This window comes from Papio anubis, unplaced genomic scaffold (assembly GCF_008728515.1).
Source record: "Papio anubis isolate 15944 unplaced genomic scaffold, Panubis1.0 scaffold104, whole genome shotgun sequence".
Classification (NCBI taxonomy): domain Eukaryota; kingdom Metazoa; phylum Chordata; class Mammalia; order Primates; family Cercopithecidae; genus Papio; species Papio anubis.
The window spans coordinates 32,485-50,796 of record NW_022159525.1 but is presented as its reverse complement, the minus strand read 5'-3'; the positions used below and the strand labels follow the sequence as shown (position 1 = coordinate 50,796).

General features: G+C 39.3%; 1 protein-coding gene across 1 annotated transcript in view; it reads right to left on the bottom strand.

Moving 5' to 3' along the window:
• LOC116272433 (hepatic triacylglycerol lipase-like) overlaps nucleotides 1-12,114 on the bottom strand; it is a 158,975-nt gene extending 146,861 nt beyond the window's left edge. The window contains 1 exon segment of the mRNA XM_031661188.1: nucleotides 11,841-12,114. The gene's annotated coding sequence lies outside the window, so the exon portion shown is untranslated.
• Nucleotides 12,115-18,312: the final 6,198 nt, after the last annotated feature.

Here is an 18,312-nt window from a genome sequence, read left to right as displayed (position 1 = left end):
ACCGGAAGACTCAGCAAGTCAAGTCCTTCATGTTTTCTGCCTGCTTTATTCTAGCCAAACTGGCAGCTTAGATTGTTAGACGGTGCCCACCCAGATTGAGGGTGGGTCTGCCTCTCCCAGTCCACTGACTCAAATGTTACTAATACCTCCTTTGGCAACACCGTCACAGACACACTCAAGAAAACTATTTTGCATCCTTCAATCCAATCAAGCTGACACTTAATATTAACCATCACATCACATGTTTATTATTATTTTTAAAACAAATGTTCTCAAACCTTTTCTCAGCTACTTAATGGAGATAGCTCTGAGATAAAGTACGAGACAGAGCAGAAGTTAGAAATAATGGAGACATTATAATCGGACAGAATCATATAATTTATATTCCAATTATTTTTCCTCAATCAACAGTAAAGGAGACCAGTCAGGAAGAGGGGACCGGGGTCTTTGGCCATGATGCTTTGTCCTGGACAGAGCAGTGTTTGAAAGGAAGTTGTCAGGATGAGGCTGTGCTGCCCAAGACCCAACTGAGACCATCATCAGTTATTCAATTACTCCTGAAGCCATTCATTAGAGTTAGATCATGCCTGGGGTCCTTCAGAAAGTAACAAGCAAGATTCTTTTGATATGTTTTCATAATTCCATGAAGAGATAATTCTTTAAAAATGAAGGTAAAATCATGACTCTCAAATATAAAAATGAATACATGATAAATATTTTACTTAACTAATTAATGAGGAAACTGATAAGGGGGTTGTAACCAGTTCAAAGGAGAAGCCAAAACACACACACACAAATTTATAAGAGTAAAGAAATGTTGCAATGAATGTACAAATGGCAAATGGATGCAAAAGTAGCTTTTTCTGCAGTGTGGGAGTGAAGCTGGTGGAACTTCTACAGGATAGGACAGAATTTGCATTTTGCATTGCTATTGTCTGCAATTTACAGAGTTGCAAAATACTTCAAGGGCAATGAAAGCTAGAATCTCATAACTCAGGGAGGCTGTGCTGTGTGTAGACAATGTGTCCTTTTCCATGGAAATACAAAATTTCCCCTTTATTTAGTATTGTTACAAAATGATGAAGTATTTAGCGACAGAATTCTGATGATAACAGGATAAGGTTCTTTCTGGAGGAAAAAGCTGTCTCTTGCTGCATTTTTACCTCCTGAGTGAAGACTCTGATCACTGAGAACTGGATTTCCAGGCTTGGTTTCTCCGTTTTTAGTGCCAGTAAGCAGGCAGATTATTTAATAGCTGGCACCTCAGTTTCCTCATTTTAAAATAGGAGTAGTAAAATTATTTGCCTCACAGGGCTTGCAGGGAGATTAAATGAGAAAAACATGAATTGTGCATACCATAGTGTGCAAGAAATACGTGTCAGCTTATGAGTGTGTTTTTTTTTATTACTGCAGTTTTTCGGCATGCTTTTTATTTCTCCCGTCCCTCACCTGCTCCTTCCCTTTCTTGTTTCCTGCCCATTTAACTGAAATAGTAAAGAATAGGAGACTTATTTACAATGTTTTAAAGTATAGATAGAGTCTTTGCTTCCTGTTCTTGATTTTAAAACTAACTGCCTAAGTTGTTTTGTGTTCCTTTCTATTTAAAAAAGAAAGCAAGCTGGGTGTGGTGGCTCAGGAGTTTGAGACCTGCCTAGGCAGCATAGTGAGACCCTGTTTCTATAAAAACTTAAAAACAAAAACAAAAACAAAAAAAAACCAGTGTGGCAGTGCACAGCTGTAGTCCCAGTTACTTGGGGGGCTGAGGTGGGAGGATGGCTTGAGTCCAGAAGGTCAAGAGTGCAGTAAGCTATGATCATGCCACTGCAGTCTAGCTTTATAGAACAAGATCCTGTCTCTATCTAAAAAAAAAAAAAAAAAAAAAAAAAAACTAAAGAAAAGAAAAATAAAAAGCACCGTTACCCCCAATATTTGCTTTCTTGTTTTTGAGTAATTCTTATCACCTAGCTTAGCCCAGCTAACCCTGAATTTAAACACGTGATTCATTTTCTCACGTTATATAATTAATCACCAGAGAAAACGGTTGAGAGAGTGGGAAAGGCCCTCTTTGGGGTCTTCTCAGCCCAGCTGGGGATAGGAGGCCAAGCCCAGGAGGTAACACACTGGAGCCACAATGTCCAGAGCTCCTCAGTGAGCCTCTCCCCCATCTGCATACTCAGACCCCAGGGGCCGTGTCTACTGGCCAAAGAGTATGTGAGCAGCATGTGCCCAGCACCAGAGAAAACTCCACTCAGCCCTGCCCAGAGGAGTTGGTACAAACGTGCCTTTGCAAAGTTTGTGTTTCACTTTTGGGTCTGATAGAGGGGGAGTTCTTCAACCTCAGAGGGGGATGCCTGGACGTCTAGGGTCAGGGTGCCTGATGGATTGACCCTATCAGCTCCACTTTCAATTCTGGCACCCCAAGAAACTTCCAGATGATTCGGGTGAAGATCCCAGGATCTCCCCCTTTGCTCAGCAGCCTGGATTCTTCGAGGAAAAAGAAAGCATTTGAGCAAGGGTTGGGGAAGAAACTTCACCTCTGGGCCAAGTTCAGGGATAGGAGGACAGAGCTGTAGTGGTGTCTAGGCTTTCTCTACATGTATGGCAACTGGAGTGACACCTGGAGATAGCCATCTTCACTCCACAGTTCCATTCCTATCACCAAATCTGTCAGGCTCTGCCGAGGACTCCTAGAGAGCAAAACAGGCTTTCCACACACTAGCAAACAGCATGATACGATCTCAGGGGTCAGCCAGGAGCAGAACACAGGGAGATGCATACAGGGCTCCCTGCCTCCGGGACTATTTCTTTTTGCTACATATCATCTCTAAAGCAAAATTGCTTGTTTTAGCTCTTGATGAAAATGTCCCTTGTCCATTTTCCACAGGCAATGCATACATAAGAAGGCAATGGCAGGTTGTTCATATGTAGCAAGATCCACACTTGGCCAAACCTGGGGTCACAGAGATGGACATGGAATTGAGGGCAGAAGATCTGGGTTGGAGTCCAGCACTGCTTTAGGTAAGTCATAACCCTTATACGACGGGGAAAATGAAACCTGGGATGCCTACCTCACAAGGTCATAAGGATAAGAGATGACGCTGGGTGCGGTGGCTCATGCCTGTAATCCTAGCACTCTGGGAGGCCGATGCGCATGGATTACTTGAGGTCAGGAGTTCGAGATCAGCCTGGCCAACATGGTGAAACCCTGTCTCTACCAAAAATACAAAAATAAGCTGGGTATGGTGGCGTAGGCCTGTAATCCCAGCTACTCGGGAGGCTGAGGCAGGAGAATCACTTGAACCAGGGAGGTGGAGGTTGCAGTGAGCCAAGATTGGGCCACTGCACTCTAGCCCCGGGAACAGAGAGAGACCTTGTCTCCAAAAAAAAAAAAAAAAAAGAAAGAAAGAAAGAAAATGTAGTAGAAGAAGAAGAGATGGTAGATGCCCAAAAGTCCTTAAGTAATGAAAAGACCCAGGTGAAGCAGAAGCCCCAGGCTGGGATGAGTGGATGGGTAGGGTACATTGGTGGAGCAAAGAGATCTTGAGACTTGGGGACCCAGGAAGTTCTACTTTCTGGCATCAGACCGGAGTACACCTTCTTGTCCCAGATTCCCAGGGTGACCACCAACAGAGGGGCAGCTCTGGCTCCTGGCAGGGCAGGGCTCTCTGAAGTACCCACCTTCAGTGGGCTGTCTCACAGTAATTCCTTCAGGCTTTGGAGATGATGGTCAGGGCCAGCTGGGCTCTGGCGGCCTGCAAGTGAGCTGAGGGCTACTGCAATTAGGCAATTCCCGGGGACCTCACTGGTAAGCCCTGGAGGATCAAGCCTGGATGCTTTGTTATTGCGTAGGGGTTAATATAATGACCAAGTTCACCTTAGGCATCTCTCTGACTGTCTTTGCTGGTCTCTCTTTCCTTCATTGCCCTGTCTGATTGAGGTCAGAGTCCTTGAATGACCCTCAAGGTTCCCCTACCCCACTCCCAGGAAAACCTCTGCTCTGGCCGGAGTTCTCCCTGGAGCCCACGCCGAGAGAGCCTGTGGCTCCTCTCACTTGCGTAAGTAGGTGAGATCCTCCAAACACTGCCTGTGGGTGGAAAAGAGAAGGTGTCAAGGGACTGAGCCCTGGGTGTTCCAACATTTAGAAGTCAAGGAGATGAGGAGGAACCTTTCTGCTTTAGCCAAATTACTTCTTCAGAATTGATTTTTGGCCAGGCGTGGTGGCTCACGCCTGTAATCCCAGCACTTTGGGAGGCTGAGGTGGGCGGATCACCTGAGGTTGGGAGTTCAGCACCAGCCTGACCAACATGGAGAAACCCTGTCTCTACTAAAAATACAAAAAAAGTAGCCAGGTGTGGTGGCGCATGCCTGTAATCCCAGCTACTCGGGAGGCTGAGGCAGGAGAATGGCTTGAACCTGGGAGGCGGAGGTTGCAGTGAGGCAGAGATCGCGTCATTGCACTCCAGCTTGGGCAGCAAGAGTGTGAAACTCGGTCTCAAAAAAAGAAAAAAAGAATCAGTTCTTAGTGGTAACCTTTCTGGTAAAAGGACATGAGCAATATGGTTATAAATGAATGTATGGATAAATTTCCAGGCAGCTCCACCATCAATGGATATCAGCATTTAACATTTTTTTCTTGTTGTTCCATTACAATATGTAAACCGGCATCTCCAGACTGCTTCCCTTTACATTTCTTTGATTTCTGGTGAGAATTAACATTTCCCCACGATGTTTATCTACTAATTGCAAGTTCCTTATGGGAATTGTCCTGTTTTTGACCCATTTATCTTTTGGAATCTTGACATTTATTTTACAAATTTGAATTAGTTATTTATGATAGATCTTAATTCTTTGTAATGTTTGATAGAAATATTTTCCCTCTTAAAAAATCTTTAGTAATGCTAATTTTTATAGCGCAATCATTTCAATTGCTTCAAAGCTGAGAAAGTTAAAATTCCCCCAGAGAGCTGATAAACTCTTTCCAATTGTCTGCAAGTTCTATCATAATTAGATTTTATATTTAAATCTTTAATCAACCAGAGCTTATTTTGTTGCATGTTTTATTTTAATGACTTTTCTATTATAAAATCAATAAATGTTTATTATTGTAAAATAGGAAAATAAAGAAGAACAAAAAGAAAAACATAAATAGATCTGTGATTTCACATTTAGAGATAAGCAATGTTGACATTTTGATGTGGATATCCCCAAGTCATTTTTTCTATGTATACATTTATTTACAAAAATACAACTGTAAACACACAGTACAAACTGTTTAAATACCTGTGTATTAACAACACATTAATGGCATATTTCAGGGGCATTAAATATTCTTTTAAAACATTATTTTACATAGCTACAGAGTACTGTTACACTCTATAGATGTACCATAATTGGCTTAATTCCCTATTGTTTTTTCATTAACTTTATTTAAGATCTCACTATTATGAACAATGCTACTATAAACATATGCATAAATCTTGGTCCCCATGTATGATTATTTTCTTTGTATAAATTATTTTTTTAGTAACTTAAAAAAATTTTAGATTCTGAGGGTACATGTGCAGGTTTGTCACATGGGTATATTGTGTGATGCTGAGGTTTGAGCTTCTAATGGTTCCATTGCCCAAGTAGTCAACACTGTACCCAATAGGTTTTTTTCAACCTTTGTCCCACTCTCTTTCTCATCCCTTTTGGAATGCCACTGTCTATTATTTCCATCTTGATGTGCACGTGTACTCAATGTTTAGCTCCCACTTGTAAGTGAGAACATGCAGTGTTTATCTGTTGTTGTGTTAATTTGCTTAGGATAATGACCTTCAGCTGTAGCCATGTTGCTGCAAAGGATGTGATTTTGTTCTTTTTTATGGCTGCATAGTACTCCTTAAAAATAATACTACACATCATATATGTACCACATTTTCCTTTGTATAAATTTCTTAAAGTAGAATTGCTAAGGCAAAGGTTTTATATCTAGGTATCTATATCTATCTATATATTTTGCCTTTACATATATACTGCTACTTTAAGTAAATTTCTATCATTTTAAGTACTCATTAACAGTGAATGTACTCCTCTTCTGTCCTATCCTCTACCCTTGTTAACATTAGCTATTAACATTTTTGTAATTTTATGCTAAATTGATAAAGTAAAATGGTATGTGCATTTTTTTAATGTTTCTTTAAAACCAGTGGGTTGAAGTTGAATTTATCACCACTTCCATTTTTATTGCCTTTTTTCTTTCTTATCTGTTCATGGTATTTATATATTTTATGTACTTTATAGGTTTGTATATTTTTTATATGTTTTCAAAATTGGGGTGCTCATTTAAGAAATTATAATGAGTTCAAACACACACATGTGTACAATGCATAGTTTGGAATACCATCTACTTCCCAGCTCCATCACATCCTAACATTTTGTCATATTTGCTTCCTATTTTTGCTAAAAAGTAGAATGCTGTACCAGTATAACTGTGTGTCTCTTCTCAAGCCTGGTCTTATTTTTCCTGTCTCAGAGGCAACGTCACCCTGAGTTTGGTGTCTATCATTCTCATCTCTGTGTGTATGTGTTTGCAGCATATGTATGTAGCTATGAAATATATACGGTAGTTCCTCAGTGTCTGTGGGGGCTTGGTTCCAGGACCACCCACAGATGCTCAAGTCCCTGATACAAAATGGTGTAGTGTTTGCACATAACCTATGCACATTCTCTCATATGCTGTAAATCACCTCTAGATTACTTATAATACTTAATACAAAGCCTATACATCGCTTTGTTTGCCTGGTTTTAACATGGTACTCAGGATGTGGTGAATTCAAGTTTTGCCTTTTGGAACTTTGTGTAATTTCACCCCCAAATATTTTGCATCCTCGGTTGATTGAATCCATGGATGTGGAATCTCATGGATATAGAGGGCTGACTGTACCATTATTTTGCATGTTTTCAAACTTTTATACTCTACACATCTATCTGAAACTTGTTTTGTCACTCAGCAGTGTATTTTCGAGATTTATCTCTGTTGATAAAACAGCTACAAATGGTCCCATTGTATGAATGTATCAGAATTTGTTCACTGGGTTGATGGATACTTGTGTCGTTTAGTTTTTTCATTTTACTATTATAATATTGCAGTAGACATTGCATCATCCACAAGTGAAAGCTTCTAGAATTTACTCCTAGAAGTGAAATTGCTGGATTGTAAGATATACGTCCCGTCAGAGTTAGTGAGATGTTGACAATTTATTCTTCAAAATGGTTACTCCTGTGAGCATATCGTTGGCAAAACGTGAGTGTTCCTTCAATTTTTCCACCTCATCACCAACACTTGATAATGTCAGATTATTTAATTTTCACCAGTTTGATGGATGTAAAATGGTATCTCATTGTTTTAATTTTAAACTTTCTGATTACTGGTGAGGTCGAACATTTTCTTATGTGCGTGATTGTTCGTTCAAATTTCTGTTGCTGAGAATAGCTTATTCATATATTTTGCCTGTATTTCTATTAGTTCATTGCAAATATCCTCCCAGTTTGCGTTTTGTCTTTCATATCGCCTGTAATGTCATGTTTCACAGGGTTTACATTTTTGTTTAATGAGATTTATACAGTCTTTCCCTTCAGGAATATCCTTAATGTCTTCATTTCTTCAATTTTCCTTTTTTTTTTTTTTTTTTTTGGAGACGGAGTCTCGCTCTGTCGCCCATGCTGGAGTGCAATGGTGTGATCTCTGCTCACTGCAACCTCTGCATCCCGGGTTCAAGTGATTCTCTTGCCACAGCCTCCTGAGCAGCTGGGATTACAGGCACACACCATCACACCCAACTCTTTTATATATATATATTTTTCAGTAGAGACGGGGTTTCACCATGTTGGTCAGGCTGGTCTCGAGCTCCTGACCTCGTGATCTGCCTGCCTCGGCCTCCCAAAGTGCTGGGATTACAGGCGTCCAGCCCAAATAGTAATTCTTTTACAAAAGATACTCTGTGATTTGTTATAATCTTCTGGCATCAGTAGAATTTACCTTAATTAATGACTACATGCTATTGTTTTAATTTATAGCTGCATTTTATAAGCTCAGTTAAAAATGATTTTTTTCTGCCTATGCTCCTTGAGGAACCCATGGATCGATAAAATTTATTGATCAACAAAATTTAGCAAATAGTATGCACAAGCCATTCCTGCCTTTCAGGTAGATGTTGCTAATTGCCTGCATTATTTTCTTCATTTGTGTATTCATATATTCACTTAACAGCTGTTTTGGGAAAATCTGCTAATGTCCTTGAGCCTGGTTGTAATCATTTCAAGCCAGTTTTACTGGAATTGCACTTGTTCACATTTGCCATCCTAAGACTGTGTGTTTATGTGTGTGTGTGCACCTGTGTGGTATTTCTTACAGGTTTTTGGATGGGGATAATACTCATCTCTTAGAATGAATTGGGTGTCAGATCTTGTTTTTCTGTGATTTGGAACTGATTACATAATACAGAAAAATCTGAGTATGTAGTAATATTGTTCAGTAAATTTGTTGAGGTCATAATATTTCTTGTGGTAGATGAGATTTTTTTAAATAACAACTTTTCAGTTTCCTTTGCCTTCATCATTATTTTCATGTTACCTACATCTTCTCTTGCCAGTTTGTATTTTGTGTTGTCCATTTGGCTAAGCATTTCAAGTTGATTATCATGAATCGTGCATTGCAATCATTTATATTTTAAAATCCTTTATATCAGTTGTTAAATCATTGGCCTTGTTTTTAATTTTGTTGATTTATACCTTTTCTTTTGTTTATTATATTTCCAAGGGGTTGATCTATCTTGTAATCTTCTCACAGAATGAGCATGTATTTATTATTTCCACTGATTTCCTCTTTTCTAGTTTATTTCTGCTCTTATTCTTTATTATTGTCTCTCTGTTTTCCTTCATAATGACTGTCTTCATAAGATTTTAAGTCAAATGCTTATTTCATATTTCTAAAATAAAAGCACATAGATTTATGCCTTAACTTCTGGGCCCTGATTTATACAAAGCCCCCTCCCTTTTGATATGGGGTGTTTTCAATTTTATAAACATCGCAAAAGTTATTATCATGTTCTTAATTTTCTACTTCAGTGATCCTTAACGTTTTTGGCACCAGGGACCAGTTTTGTGGGAGACAATTTTTCCATGAATGGGGGTAGGTGGGCGATGGTTTCAGAATGATTTGAGCATATTGCATTTATTGCACACTTTATTTCCATTACTATTACATTGTTAATATATAAAGAAATAATTATATAACAGTAATCTACTCACCATAATGTGGAGTGAGTGGGAGACCTGAGATTGTTTGCCTGAAACTAAATGGTCCTGTCTGGGGGTGATGGGAGACAGTGACACATCATCAGGCATTAGATTCTCATAAGGACCATGCAATCTAGAGTCCTCGCATACACAGTTCACAATAGGATTTGCGGATGCTATGAGAATCTAATGCCCCCGCTGATGCGACAGGAAGTGGAGTTTAGGCGGGAATGTGACTGATAGGGAGCAACTGTAAATACGGGTATAGCTCCGCTGCTCACCTCCTGCTGTGTGGCCGGGTTCCTAACAGGCCACAGACTGGTACTGGGGATTGGAGACCCCTGTTCTACTTGAACTTGTAGTTTAGGAAAGTTTTTGTGGTTGTTAGACATTGATACCCATTAATTTGTTGCTGCTGTAAATTTTTATTAATATTTTAATATAATTTTAAACTAATAGAAATGTTAAAAGACTAGTATGAACTCCTATACACCTTTTACCTAGGTGCACTGTTGGTTTGTATTTTTCCCTAGTTATCATTCACTCTGTCTCTAAGTATATGTGAATGTTTTTCTGAACGATTTGAGAGTAAGCTGCATACATATATATATACCTAAATACTTCAGTATATATTTCCTGACACAAATATTTTCTTTTGTAAAATTAGAAATTTAACAGTAAAATCAGGAAATTTCATATTGATACCATATGATTAATCCCACCATTCACATTCAAATTGTCAGTTATTCCAATATTGTGTTTTTTATATATATATAAAAAACATATATATAACATATATAAACATAAAATATATGTGTATTTTAGATATGTGTGTGCGTATACATGTATATATGTATATATGTAGAAAGACAGAAATTGGGGGTATTTTAAAATTTATAATGACAGGCAAGCGACTGAGATGGCTGCATGCCTATGGCAATCACTATCTGTAGGCCACCCAAGCATAAATACTTATTTTCTTCTTGTACCCCGTTTTTCAGAAGTTCATGTTTATTTTCATCTTTACTATTTTTTATTATTCATATACTATATATTCATAGTAGAAAAGATAAAGCAATATAACAAAAATCAGCAGAAATATAGAGATATGCATAGAGTGCATAGAGATAATCACGGTTAGTATTTAGATGAATATTTTATAGACTTTTGCTTTCAATCAACAAAAATTCTAGACATTTTTTCTAGTTAAATATGAGTACATTAAAAATGGAGTTATATGGTATGGCTGTGGTTTTAACTCCCTTTTAAGTCTTAGTTTATTTGACATACTTCATAGGTAATCTTCGTAACAACTTTGCAAAGTAGAGCCACATTTTTAGATGAGGAATCCAAGGTTCAGAGAGGTTCAGTAAACTGCCCAGGTCACACTGCAGTAAGAAATGGAGTTTATAATCTACACCCTGAACTGTTTGCTGCAAAGGCTCTTGGTTAGATTATTCTTTTGCCTGAGGCTCCTTTCATTGCTTTTACTTATTCACATTTAGTTTTATTGCATGTGGTGAGAAAATATGTATATTTTTTCCTCTTGATTCAATTTTTGGGGCCTTATTTGAGAGTTAGTATATATGTACCAATGCCCACATATGGAAAAAATGTATAATCTATGTTGGTATTGAGTTCAATGTATGTGTATTTGTTGTAACTTATCAATTGTATAACATAACCTCTATTGTCTATTTTTGTCACATCTTCAATGTCTTCCAAATTTTTGTCTATTTAAATTTGTCTTTATTTTTTAATACTGTCTATTTTTTTCTTAGCCTTGAAATCAATTAAACCCTCCCATTACAATTGCTTGTTTTTTAATCTATTTCTCTTTGCATTTCTAACTTTAGTAATCTCTGTCTTCACAGTTAATTTTATATTTTTTATCATAGTCAGGAGCTTCTTTGTATCCTCTCCCTATGTTTTTGGCTTCAAAATCTCTTTTATATGCTATCAACTTTACCAACTGTTTTCTTTTTGTTGTATGAGTTTCCTCATAAAACCTTTTTATTTTAGCATTTCTGCATTTTTTTGGTAACAGATTCCTATTTTTAAAAAACATACATATTGTTGGGTCTTATGTTTTAATCTAACATGAGAATTTGTCTTTTTAGAAATCAATGGCCTAAATGTATAAAGTTCTTTGGGGTGAAGCTAGTGTATTGATATGAGATGAGCTCCCAGCTAGTAGCTGTGGACCTTCTACAAGTTCCTTAAATACCCTGTGAGGAAGCTAGTTACAGGCATCTTTATCTGGAAAATCATGTTAATAAGCATACCAACGTGAGAGAGTTGCTTCGAAGACTAAATAAGATCAAGAGCACTTACAAATAGAAGCATATTAAAGCATATTAAACTGATTATTTGTAAAATGCAATTGTCAATATTTGCTATTGTAGACATTATGTCTGGAAATACCATTCAAAGCAAGTTTCTTGGCAATTATAAAGCAAGTTTGTTAAACGATGATCTATGCTCAAAATGGGGATAATCAGTTCTATACTTTTCTCCAACCATATTTTAAATTTTTCTTTGAGATAATGGGAATAACTTACAAGAAAAACTGCTGAGAAGCAGTGGTCCAAAGCCCTTTAGAAGCTCTCAGGGTTCAGTTCAAGTTGTCCATCTCCATTTCTGGCTGTACCTGGAGCTTCACAGCTTGACTTACATTCAGCCATGTCAGGAATCACTCACTGCCTTGCTTTCCATTTAGTTAATTAAGTGCTTAGGTTTACGAATAAGTTATTTGCTCTCATGACGGGTATGGAAGCTGCAGGCTTTGCTGTGCCTCGGCAATTCTCATCAGGCGTGGAAAAACTGAAACTAAGAAAAACCAAGCAAGCAATGATAGATTTTCTACTTCCTGGATTGTGTGACTTGCTCATCCAATGAAAGGCAATGAGGGTGGGGTGGGGGGGCAACCAGAGATGAGGACTGATTCTCAGCTTGTGGTTCTCCTCAGCAGTCCTCCAGCCCCTGTACAGATGGAACCTCTGCATCAGTGAAAGCTGCTAGGAATTCAAAGGGCATTCACATTCACTTCTGCTCCTCAGGATCAGAGGCAGTGAGGAAAGCTAAAAAAAAGTCTGAGGTTTAAATTGGAACCCATTTTTAACTTTTCAAATGTTCTTAGTATTTTAGGATCCAGAAAACCTTAAATCAGACAATTCTATATTACCAAACTGAAGAATAGTCTATAATATCATAATCTGGTATGCTCCAGACTGACCTGATTTAGTTTTAGTTGTATGAACTTCAAATCTCTGATGGCTTCTATTTGATCACTCAGAGGAAGCTGCAGGTCCGTTTCCCATCTGAAGCAATAGAGGCATCTTTTTTTTTTTTTTCTTTTTAAAAACTCTGAGAATAATCTTCATCTCGTGTCTTGTTACACAAATGTTTCCAAGTCCCTCCCTAGAGATTCTGATTCAGTGGGTCTGGAATGGGGCTTCAGATTTGTGGTCTCTTTTTTGTTTGTTTGTTTGGTTGGTTTTTTGAGACAGTGTCTCACTCTGTCATCCAGGCTGGAGCGTGGCGGCATGATCTTGGCTTCCTGCAACCTCTACCTCCCAGGTTCGAGTGATTTTCCTGCCTCAGCCTCCTGCGTAGCTGGGACTACAGGCACACACCACCACACCCAGCTAAGTTTTGTTATTTTTAGTAGAGACAGTGTTCTACCATGTTGGCCAGGCTGGCCTCAAACTCCTTACCTAAAGTGATCCACCCGCCTCGGCATCCCAAAGTGCTGAGATTGCAGGCATGAACCACCGTGCCCAGCCAGATTTGTGTTCTTAACCTTAGCTTGGGCAACAATGGAGTAGACTGAGGGGATAGATTCTACTTTTAGAATTAGAGAGCCTTGGGCTCAAGTCCTGGGTCTTTCACTTGCTCATTATATGGTCTTGCACAAATTCCTTAACCTTCGTCAACCTCATCTGAAAAACAGCTGGAGACAGAAACCTCTATCTCAAAGTGCTGTCAAGAGGATTAAAATAACTCTAACACCCTTGATAGCGTCCACTTTTCTCAGTATTGCTAACTCGTTTCTACCCAGGTTAATTTGAAGATTATCTGTGAATTTATTTAGCTCACAGCCATAATGTTTTTTACTTATTTTCCCTGTTTGTTTGTTATATATTTGTGAAGCTTTTGCTGTGTGCAGGACGCTGGGGTTTTTAGAACCCACTGAGCACTCCCTGATGGTATCACCTGCTCACACGGTCCATCTCAGGTTGTGTTTTTGTTTTTGTTTTTTGAGACAGAGTCTCGCTCTGTCTCCCAGGCTAGTGTGCAGTAGTGGGATCTTGGCTCATTGCAACCTCCACCTCCCAGGTTCAAGCAGTTCTCCTGCCTCAGGCTCCCAGGTAGCTGGGACTACAGGCAAGCACCGTGATGCCCGGCTAATTTTTGTGTTTTTGGTTTCACCATGTTTGCCAGGCTGGTCTCGAACTCCTGATCTCAAGTGATGTGCCTGCCTCAGCCTCCCAAAGTGCTGAGATTACAGGCATGAGCCACTGCGCCCCACCCATCTCAGGTTTTTGAAAGTACTACCCAACTTTCTTGTGTGAACAACTCTATCTAGCGGGCTCTCGGTTATTTGTGAGCTTCTTAGACTAGGAAAGCCATGTCCCTATTCCACCTTTGTACCAGAAATTCAATTTTTCTCGAATCTAATCATGTGTACATTCTTTTTCAAAAGAAAAAATATATAAAATTATTCAATTTGATTTTACACAGAATATGTTCTAGGTACTTTGCATTGTGTAAACTTGTCTCTTTTTGGACACAAAAACCTTTGTACTTTTCCCCCTCCCCTCATAATAGCAAGAATCCAGTGGATTTTTGATGATTATATGTATGTTTTCTTTATATTTAGTTTTGCTTCAAAAGAATTTAGAGCACTTTTAAAAGATACAAACAATGCAAGACATTAAGAGGAAAATTTAGGTAGAAAAAAAGCATGGGAAAAATATAGTGAATTGATAAATAAAATTACATTTCAAATACATGTTGTATAGTCTTCTACATTTCCCAGTGATGGGCCAGATATTTGGCTCTGAACTCTCTAGCACTCATTGCAAATCCTCTGCAGACAAAAGATGGAGGTGATGATTCTCAAGCCATATAGATGATTATTGAGATCATCATCTATATGAGTCTTGAACTTTGTTTTAACTTTTCCACTGGCCCAAGACTTTGGGTCCTAATCAACATTAGGGTCATTAAGAGTCTACAGAAGGGTCATAAGTACCATGGAAAATGATGTGCTCTCCAATCTTCCAGCCAAACACAAAATAGATCAGGGAATAAGGAGGCCTCTTGCTGCAGAGGAGATGATAGCCAGGTGGAAGAGCTGGGCCAAGGATCAGCCAATCTTCTGGTCCGGAAACTGTAACCATGGCAACAGTAGTGAAGGCAGCTCTATTTCCATCAGCAGTGACACCCTTAAGAGGTACCGGCAGAGAGAGAAGCCTATTATACATCTGGGCAAGAGTCTAGGCGAGGGAAGTTCATGTAATTTTTAAGCATAATCGTTGGGAGAAAATAAACAGCGTCTTTCATGTTAACCTTGCAAACTCAAATAGACAAAGTGAAGGCCAATGACCGGCGATACTGCCTGGCTGAGGCTGGGTGTGAGTGCCTTGCATAGGAACCTGTAGACTGCCTCAGGTTTGCCTTTTATTCTCTTTACTTTCTAGTAACAGTGCTCACAGGACTTTCAATAAGCAAAGCCCAGAGGAGGAGAGTTGCTTTTGAAGCCACACTCTTGTCTGCCTCATTCATTTCAAACAGAGACACTTCTGAAAGAGATGAAGGCCTGTGTACAAACAACAATGCCCACTGCATTCTGTTGCCTTTAGCTGTGATGTGGTGGCTTTTGATTCTACACAGAAGGTCCTTGTTTCAGACACTGATTGATGGATCTTCTGAATGAAGGAGGCAGCAAGAACAAATGAACAAGGCTCCCGGTAAGGCGAGGTGCTTCAAGAGGATAGGCTGGAAAGCGCTTAAAATAAAAGGTAAACACAAGCCTCCACAAAAGCAAAAAAATACCAAGGCACTGAGCTCTGAGTGGTTGATAATTTGTAGTTCCTAAGGATTTCCACACATTTGTGCAAACACATATAAACTCCTTGGAGAACTCTGACCTGGAATTTCAGACTTTTTGGTGGAGGAACCAAAAGTTAAACCCAAATAGATGTCATAAAACAGGTAAGACTAATTGAAATGAAGAGTATTGGAGGTCTGAGTCTGGTTTGAGGCAGTGAAACAGAAAATAATGCCATGAAAGAGCAGGTGATGGGGTGTCTCCGTCTCAGAGAGGGATGTGATTTTTCACTAGAAACCCATGGAAAGCTACATAAAGGCTCATTCTAAACACCATGGACAGTGTTAGGACCTGCTGTGAGGAAGCTGTATGACATATGCCTCCTTTCTCCATCAACCCTTGTCCTTTCGTATTGCCTAATAGAAACAAACCAGTGAAAAATCCACATGAGAAATCTGGCTACACTCAGTTCTTTTGCAAGAAAACACTATCAAACTCCCTGTGAGTCTGCATTCTTCATAGTCCATGGGGGAGCGTGGTGCAGGCTGAGGAGATGGGGTGGGGATAGTGAGGCTGGAGGGAGAGGAAGGGAAAGTTAAAAGAAGCAGGCATCCTTGTCCTGACTAGTGATTTTTATATACTATGTTCTTATAAAAAATAATTTTCACCAGCTAGACGATGCTCTATTGTTTAACTAAATTAGGGGTGTTAAAATAGAGATCATAAGAATGATGGAATGGACTCTTTGTGGCAAAAAGATACTAAATTATAAACAAGACCCAAGGCCATGCCAGGGTAGGGTTAAGTCACACATCTCAACAGTTAAAGAATAAACTAGGTTCTAACAGCTGCAGGGTTTTTCTTTTTCTCTAGCAGCTAAATAAGCACTGGCCACCAGAGAAGCAATGTTGAAATGATTGCAGCTCACCAACCACCAGACACTAACTGATCCAGCTCCCTACCCCTTTTCTGCAAGCCATAACTACTACTTTGATTGGATAAGAGACTGATTTCAGTAACTTTCTCCTGGTAAGAGTCCACTGACCATAGACTGGTTCTGGCCAGTTTACAGAGGCTTGCACTGAGTGCCTTCCTGTCCTCTGCTTCACCATTTGATATATAGAACCTAACTGCAAGGAATTTAAATGTTAAGTCTCTACCCCAAAGTGAACAGAGGACACATGTAACATGCATATTTGTTTACTAGGCATGTATGCACCTCCCTTCGGGAATATTCATTGCTCTTCCTATAACCTGTCGAGTATGTGTACTTAGCTAACCCATTCAGCACAAATTACTGTTCTACTCTTTCCTCCCTCAAAGTGCCTGCTTTTGGTTTCTTCTGGAGGCTATGCTTTCAAGTCTATGGGATTTCCAGCCTACAGGCTGCAACCCTTTATAAAAAACAAACCTCTCCTCTCCAATATTATAGCTCTGTGAATTTATGTTGACAGGTTAATAACTCAATTTCACAGAAAAAAATTAAATCAGACACTCTTTGTTGCCCACACAACAGCCTTTCTCTCCTTTAACTTTTCACTTGCAGAGTCCTAGTTTTGATTGGCAGTCCTCCTGTGCCTGTCATGAATCAGGGAACCTTGACCCTATCCTGAACTCCAGGAATAAGTCCTAATGACATATTTTTTAGTGGTAACTATGGTAGGTAAAATTTTAAGATGGTCTTATGATCTTTACCCTCTGCTGTTACATCCATGAGTATGGCAAAAGACTTATTATCTATATTACTATCTAAGCACCTGAGCCCTCTTTGGCTGGTGGCAGAAGTGGGGAAGTCAGAAGATTCAAAGTATGAAAAGGATTCAATGCATCATTGCTGGCTTTGAAGATGGAGGGTGCCAGGTGCCGGGACTGAGAGTGGCCTTTGGCATTGAGACTGGTCCCTGGTTGACAGCCAGCAAGGCCATGGGGACCGCAGTCCTACAATTGCAAGGAGCTAAATTTTGCTCACAACCTGATTGGACGTGGAAGTGAATTATTCCCAAGTCACTAGATGAGAGGTTGGCCTCGCTAACACTTTGATTCTAGCCTTGTAACTACGTGAGCAGAGAACCCACTCAAGCCTTCCTGGACTTCTGACCTACATAGAACTGTGAGAAAATAAGTGGGCATTGTCTTAAGCTGCCAAGTCTGTGGTTATTTATTTTGCATCAGTACAGCAATAGAAAATGAGTAGAGCAACATGTAGAGAGTGTCAAGAAATCCAATCCATATTTCTGCTCAAGAGGAATTTGTTTTCAGCTCTGACTCTGACTAGGAATCAGAAAGAAACTGTGGATGAGTTATCTAATAACCCTGTTGACTTTTTTCCTTGTGCACACCACCCCACACCCACTGTGAAGGTCACAAATACTGGATTCTTGTTTTCCTAGCCACCCTTGCTGCTGGAGTGGTCGTGTGACTGGGATATGCCTTTGGCCACAGACCTCTGAGAACACTAGATTAGAGCTGTAGCAGCCATTTTATAGCCACGAGGCAACAAGTCTAAGGATGGTAGAGTGGAAAGAAAGGACGGTCTTGTTTGTTTCATGACAATTTTGAGCTAAGGTGCCAACTCTGGAATTGCCTGTGTTCATATCTTTTGTTATATAAGATAATTAAATGTCTTTAATTATGTTACTTGGGTTTTCTGTTGCTTGAAGCTGAACATGTCCTTACTAATACATTACCCTTCCCAGCAAAAAGTATAGAAGGCAAAATGCAGAGACATCTGAGGTAGAGCGAGTACAGAGTTGAGGATCACGCTTTTGGTATAAGTAAGAAAAATTACATAGGTATTCAGGGGTATGAAGACAAGTAGCCCTTGGGTGACATCTAGAACTATTAAAAACAAGTGAAATTGACACACATTGGGAGACTCCCATCTCAAGATGTTCTGTGACTCTCCATTTTCTATTTTCTGAGATTCTTGCCCAATACAGAAGAGTACAGGTGGTCACAGACTGATGCTATACTAAGCT